We start from the raw sequence: 7479 nt of genomic DNA, 5'->3' as shown, positions 1-7479 counted from the left end.
CTCAATATTACCATTTAATTAAAAATTAAAACGTCAGGTAAATATCAGGTCTCTAGTATATCCCGTTTTTAGTGTGCCCCTTCGAGTCGACGTCGGCCACATGTTTGCCATGGTTTACAAACTGAAAATAGAATGATTTGTGAAGTTGAACATTTTCTCACAAAGACTCCGTTTGTAGACATGTACACTCATTTAATCTGCAGCTACGAAGTACTTTGTCACTTCTCTGGAACATTATTCTAAGCAGAATTATGCCGATTCATATATTCTAAGAATCTTGTGTGAATTGTTTATTTGTGTGTACCTATTGTCACTTATTTACTTAAGGAAATTCTTTAAATAAAATGACTGTGTTTATTTTATTTATATGCCATAATTCTGGAGAGGGTCACATTAACAAGGATGAACACTCTTGACTCTGCTTCGGATTCCCCAGTGATAATTGTATCGAGTGATGAAAGAGCTGACGGCGACATTTTAATGTATGATTGGCTTGGACCATTGGAATGAAGGTTAGAATATTTTTATTACTTAAATTTACACTACTAATTACATGACAGTGACATACATTGATGTTATTAGAAATACACAGACACACCGATATATTATCTGTTTTACAGTTCAGACGCTCTCTGTTTACCTTGTAAATCCCCACAGCTTTATATTTTATTTTTTTTTAATTTGAGGATGTAATTTCAACAGTCCTACTATCTATCATAGTGATCATACTCTATAATTCAAACTGCACTTAATGTTTCAGAATATATTCAACTAATTATATATTGACAGTGTGACTGTAAGGGTGAGGGCAGATACTTATTTAGTTTTAATTTAGATTGTGCTTGTCAAGCCGCATTTGACATTTGGTGCATCCATGCTCAGTGTTCACACTGAGAGTTTATTCAAATGTTTAATTCGAATGAATTCACTGCTCGTTAAATTACTTCCCATTAGCTCCATGTGAACATGAGTAAGGATAGCTAATTCAAATTAAATAGAAATGAATTTTGAATGTAGCTTAAACATTTTAAAGAAGCTAAGCACTGTGGGTCCAAAGTATACTGCGGAAAAATTGTGTGGAGCAATGTGCAAGTCACAATCTTCTTTTGCCAAGGTCTTATCATAAGAGCTCGCATTATGGGCAGGGATTTGTGCTGCTGTCTGGACTCGCTATAAATAGATGTTCTCAAAGAGTCTAAATTATTTAATATCATACTTTACTGACAAAAAAAGACAAATATTGCTCAGTTAAAACGAAAAGAAATTTGTTTAAAAAAAATGTAATAATAGAAAGTTTGCTTTTTTGTTTGATAAGACTGCTGTAATGGTTTAAAGCCATATATGGCGTAACTAATCAAAAAAATATATTTTTGAAAAATACAAAATTAAGTAAAGAACTATTGTTAATACATTCAAATTAAAGCTTTTCATACAATTCTGAACACGGAGAACACCTCGTCTCATTTAAAAATACAATTTTATCTTCTCTGTAGTGTGTTATTTAAATCTTTTGTATTTTCTTCCGATACGGAGAAAATTCCGAGAATCAAATTTAAATTGTGATATCTTTATAACGCAATTGACTTAGATTTTGTAATTTACGGAAAAGTTCTATCTTTATATAAAGTAATGATACAAATAATAAGTTCTTATAATTTTAGTCTAATAATTTTCATTGCACATACGCCATATATGGCTTTAATGTTTGTTTATTTGCCTTAATCATACATTTTTCAGTCATTTCATGGTGCCACCACTTGGGATGGTATTAGCTGCAAATATAGACTTGTACTTAGCACTTATTGCCTTTAAGAAGTATGAGATCCATTTTGTGCTAACACCTACCGTGACATAGAATCTTGGTTTATGCAGTCTCATAGGAGTAACCTGTCTAAAGCATTTAGCAATGGAATTGGAACCTGCGACGTAAGGTTCAGCTTCTTATTGATACTTTGATTGATAATATTTATTTGAGAATTTCACTCATTCACATACTTAGAGATGTTGATATATACTGTTGAATAGCATCAATTTAGACCTTTACTTAGCTAAGTAAACATGTACTGTGAGGTTTTTAAGGTCTCATTCATTTTATATGCCAGATGCATGTTAAGGAACATTACTGCATAAATGTTTTTGTCTTAAATTTGAAGCTCTTTACTAATATAGAGATATGTTACCATATAGTGTTAAACGTCTTCAAATTAGTGTAGACCTTTACTTTAAACTCAGCAATGTGAGTGTGTTGTGTGAACTTGTGTTAGCGAGACAGTGTGTTGTATGAATTTGTGTTAGCAAGGCAGTGTGTTTTGTAAACTTAATTGTGTTAGCCTGACAGTGGGTTGTGTGAATACTTGTTAGCTTGACGATGTGTTGCATAAACTCGTGTAAGCGAGACAGCGTGTTGTGTGAAATCGTGTTTAAAGTGTAAGTGTGACAGTGTGTTGTGTAAACTCGTGTTAGCTAGACAGAGTGTTGATTGAACTCGTATTAGCGAGACTTCGTGTTGTGTAAACTCGTGTTAGTGAGACTGCGTGTTGTGTAAACTCATGTTAGCGAGACAGCGTGTTGTGTGAACTCTTAATAACGAGACAGCATGTTGTGTGAATTCGTGTTAGCGTGACAGTGTGTTGTGTGAACTTGTGTTATCCTGAAAATTTGTCGTGTGAACTGGTGTTAGAGAGACAGTGTGTTGTGTGAACTCGTGTAAGCGAGATTGCATATTGTGTGAACTCGTGTTAGCGAGACTGCGTGTTATGTAAACTTGTGTTAGCGAGACAGCGTGTTGTGTGAACTCGTGTTAGCGATATTGCATGTTTTTTGAATTTGTGTTAGCGTGACAGTGTGTTGTGTAAACTTGTGTTAGCCTGACAGTGTGTTGTGTGAAATGGTATTTGGATGAGAGTATCTTGTGTGAAATGGTATTAGGATGACAGTGTGTTATCGCAACAGCGTTTGGTGCGAACTTGTGTTAGTGAATAGTGAGACAGCCTGTTTTGTGAATTTGTGTTAGCGTGACAGTGTGTTGTGTGAACTCGTGTTAGCCTGACAGTGTGTTGTGTGAAATGGTATTAGGATGACAGTGTGTTGTGTGAAAATGGTATTAGGATGACAGTGTGTTATCGCAACAGCGTTTGTTAGTGAATAGTGAGACAGCCTGTTTTGTGACTTTGTGTTAGCGTGACAGTGTATTGTGTAAACTTGTGTTAGCGTGACAGTGTATTGTGTAAACTCATGTTAGTGAGATTGCGTGTTGTGTAAACTCATGTTAGCATGACAGTGTGTTGTGTGAATTCATCTAAACGTGACAGTGTGTTGTGTGAACTTGTGTTAGCTAGACTGTGTGTTGTATGAACTCGTATTAGCGAGACTGCGTGTTGTGTAAACTTGTGTTAGCGAGACTACGTGTTGTGTGAACTTGTGTTAGCGAGACAGCGTGTTTGTGAATTCGTGTTTGCATGATAGTGTGTTGTGTGAACTCGTGTTAGCCTGATATTTTGTTGTGTGAAATTGTATTAGCGTGACAGTGTGTTGTGTGTTAGTGTGACAGCGAACTTGTGTTAGTGCGAAAGTGTTTTTCAGTGTTGTGATGGCGAGCTGTGTGATAGCCTAATGGCGTCTTTTGTGTCGGTAAGATGGCACGTTTTTTATGAAAGTGCTATTGAGCTTTAGCAAGTGGCCCTATCTGGACACGCCTTATTATTATAACTGATCAGTTCTCAGATATACAGTGAATTACCGGTATTATTGTCACCATGAAATCAGCATTTACAGTTGCAATTACCTAGTTAGTAATCATAAAATATTGGTTTGCCAGTTATTAAAATTATGGTGTTCCAATGATGTGGAGTTGCAGTGTGTTAGCATGTTAATTTCAACAGACTGCCACTCCAATGCAGCTTTAAACAACACGCTGCTGTGTTAACACAAAACAAAATATCATGCAAACACAACTCTAAACAATCTGTTGAGTGTTAGCTTCACTGCATGTTGGATTCAGTGTGCTGGCATATTATCACTGACGTACATTCTAGTACATTGTCACCTCGTGCTAGTACAAATGTATGTTGTCATAAATACTCTAGCACATTATCCTAGACCCGCTAGTGCATTATTACTTTGCACTTGTATGTTGTCTTATTAGGGGATAGCATAAATGACTGCCTTAATTGGTGTAAACTTCTTTTAATTGATGAAAGAGTACATTAAAATTTACAAATTATACACAGAAAATGTGACAATATCTTAGAACTCAATTTTATAATCTAATTTATAATCTCATGAATTGCATGTTTTATTGGTAAAAGAATTATAAATTAAAAAATTTCAATTTCTTTTGGATAGGTGTGACTCATCTGAATACTGAATTTTGATACCAAGCATGACCATGATTTGCCAGAAGATCATCTGTTTGGATGTGACATGGAATAAACAGCATAGTGAAAATAAGTCAAGTTTTGGTTTGTGACGACAACTTTTAAACACATTGTGTATCATTTTTAAATTTTGATTTGACAACATAAATCCACAAATATGAACATATCAATTGCTCTCAGTTTTTCAAGTGAAATAGTTTTTGTAACAGAAATACATGTACCAGTAATTACATTGGAATAAATGTTATTTTTAAATATAATAATATTTTGTTTGTGTTGCATGTTGACCTCTTTATTAAGGTCTTCCCTTTCAAAGTTTATACTTACTTATTCTAATGATTAAGATAGATCCTCTGTCTTCAGCAGGAATATAAGATCTTGTAATACATGTATGTGTATTTTTAGCTCTTCTGAGCCAAAGGCTCAAAGAGCTAATGCTATGGCCATTTGTGCGGTGTGCGTCGTGCGGTGTGCGTTTACTTTTTAGAATATGGGCCATAACTCAAGAACCCCTTGGCCAATCAGTGTCAAATTTGTCACAGGGTATCCTTGGCCCAAGGGCTACCATTTATACTAAATTAAGGGTTGGGACCCTGAATCAAGGGGAGATAATCAGGAAAACAAAACAAAAAGCACTGGTTGCTAAAAAATCTTCTTCTCCAGAACCACCAGGCAGATTTTCACCAAACTTACATACAAGGATCAGGATATGTTGAAGATTAAAAATTGTTCAAGGCATGACCCTGGGGCAAAGGGCCTGGTCTCAAGGTCACTTTAAAGTTGACCTAAATTTACAATTAATAAAAATGTTCATATTTTGCTTACTATAAGGACTAGGATCATCAAATCTTGTAAGTTTATGCATCTTAGGACTTCACATCATGTTAACTCATTGCGGGCATTTGTTTTCAAATTGATTTAAAGGCATATTTTGAATACTTTAAGGCCTATGATCATCAAACTTAGTCAGTTAATGCATCTTGGGTCCTTGAACAACGTCAACTTAAAAGTAGGTCACCGTGACCTACTTTTTGAACTTTATGACTTATCCTTTTCAAAACATTTAATCCCATTATTTCAGGCACTGAAAGGGTTAGAATCATCAAATCTTGTAAGTTGCTGCATCATGGGACCTTAAAACATATTTAAGAAAAATTAGGTCACTGTGACCTACTTTTAGAATTTTGCAGGCATTTGTTTTCAAATTGTTTAAAAGGCATATTTTGATTACCTTTAAACCTATGATCATCAAACTTGGTCAGGAGATGCATCTTGGAAATCTGAAAAATGTCGACCAAAATGTAGGTCACGGTGACCTACTTTCAACATTTTATGGCTTTATTTAAGTATCTTAGGTATTTATTGGCTTAGAATCATCAAACTTTGTGAGTTGATGCATCTTCGGTTTTCGGATTGTGACGACCAAAAATTAGGTAACAGTGACCTACTTTCGACATTTTATGGCTATATTTAAATATCTCCGGCACTTATTGGCTTAGAATCATCAAACTTTGTCAGTTGATGCATCTTGGGTTTTCAGTGAATTTCGACCAAAAAGTAGGTCACAGTGACCTACTTTTTGACATTTTATGGCTATATTTATGTATCTCTAGTACTTATTGGTTTAGAATCATCATACTTTGTCAGTTGAAGCATCTTTGGTTTTCGGAGAATTTCGACCAAAAAGTAGGTCATGGTGACCTACTTTTGAATATCTCAGGTATTTATTGGCTTAGAATTATCAAACTTGGTCAGCAGATGCATCTTAGGACTCTAAAAAATGTCAGCAAAAATGTAGGTCACGATGACCTACTTTCAACATTTTATGGCTATATTTAAGTATTCTCCAGTACTTATTGGCTTAGAATCATCAAACTTTGTCAGTTGATGCATCTTGGGTTTTCGGAGAATGTCAACCAAAAAGTATGTCACAGTGACCTACCTTTTGACATTTTATGGCTATATTTATGTATCTCTAGTACTTATAGATTTAGAATCATCATACTTTGTCAGTTGATGCATCATGGATTTTCGAAGAATGTCGACCTAAAAGTAGGTCATGGTGACCTTCTTTTGAATATCTCAGGTATTTATTGGCTTAGAATTTTCAAACTTGGTCAGCAGATGCATCTTGGGACTTTAAAAAATGTCTACCAAAATGCAGGTCACAATGACCTACTTTCGACATTTTATGGCTATATTTAAGTATCTCTGGTACTTAGTAGTTAAGAATCATCAAACTTTGTCAGTTGATGCATCTTTGGTTTTCTGAGAATGTTGACCAAAGAGTAAGTCACAGTGACCTACTTTTGAATATCTCAGGCTTAGAATTATCAAACTTTGTCACTTGATGCATTTTGTGATTTCCAAGAATGTAGACCAAAAAGGAGTTCTAATTGGCTAAGAATCATAAAACTTTGTCAGGTGATGCAACTTGGGTCTTTAATAGGATACTTAGGGTTAGAGGCTTCAAATACAAGTGATAGGTTGTACAATTTATCAGAAGAGCGATTCAAGGCCCTTGGGCCTCTTGTTACAGTATAATGTAAAAAAATTGTTATTTTGGCACATACAACTAAATAAAGGCATAAACATGTGTATGATTCCAAGGAATTCAATACATAGGGCATGTACATGTAGTTTTCTAAAACAAGATTGAAGAGATGTCCAGTCGCATTTCAATGTCAACTGCAAAACTGTGCCTGTTGCATACTTATTAGCCCATCTGAGCTAAAGGAACCAGTAAATTTTTTAAAAACATAATTTTGTCCATTATCATCATTGTCTAAAATTTCACAATATCATTTTCCAGAACCAAAGTGAAACTTGGCACAGAGCATCCTTAGTGTAGGGGATTCAAATTGTTCTTATGCAGGGCAATACTTTCAAAGAGATTTGTTTCTTTAATGCTGTAAATGTACATGTATTATATTTAGCTTGTACAATATTTGGTGGAAATTGACTTTTGAATAAGTTAGCGTAGATATTCTTATTTATGTTTATGTACAAGACTTTTAGCTTTGTACTTGATTTAGTGATTGCTGCATCTGCAAAAGCCGCTAAAAAAGAATACACAGCCATATGTAATATGTTTACAATATAC

The 7479-nt window shown here is 34.7% G+C and overlaps 1 long non-coding RNA gene across 1 annotated transcript; it reads left to right on the top strand.

Moving 5' to 3' along the window:
* Positions 1–404: 404 nt before the first annotated feature.
* LOC134261820 (uncharacterized) lies at positions 405–4690 on the top strand. The gene is made up of 3 exons (XR_009990905.1): positions 405–512; positions 1738–1926; positions 4345–4690. It is a non-coding gene; the product is annotated as an uncharacterized LOC134261820 (long non-coding RNA).
* Positions 4691–7479: the final 2789 nt, after the last annotated feature.

This window comes from Saccostrea cucullata, unplaced genomic scaffold (genome assembly GCF_032062105.1).
Source record: "Saccostrea cucullata isolate Sc308-1 unplaced genomic scaffold, CSIRO_AGI_Scuc_v1 ctg15612, whole genome shotgun sequence".
Lineage (NCBI taxonomy): Eukaryota > Metazoa > Mollusca > Bivalvia > Ostreida > Ostreidae > Saccostrea > Saccostrea cuccullata.
Note: the sequence above shows the minus strand (reverse complement) of the source record. Positions and strands in the feature narration are given on the sequence as shown.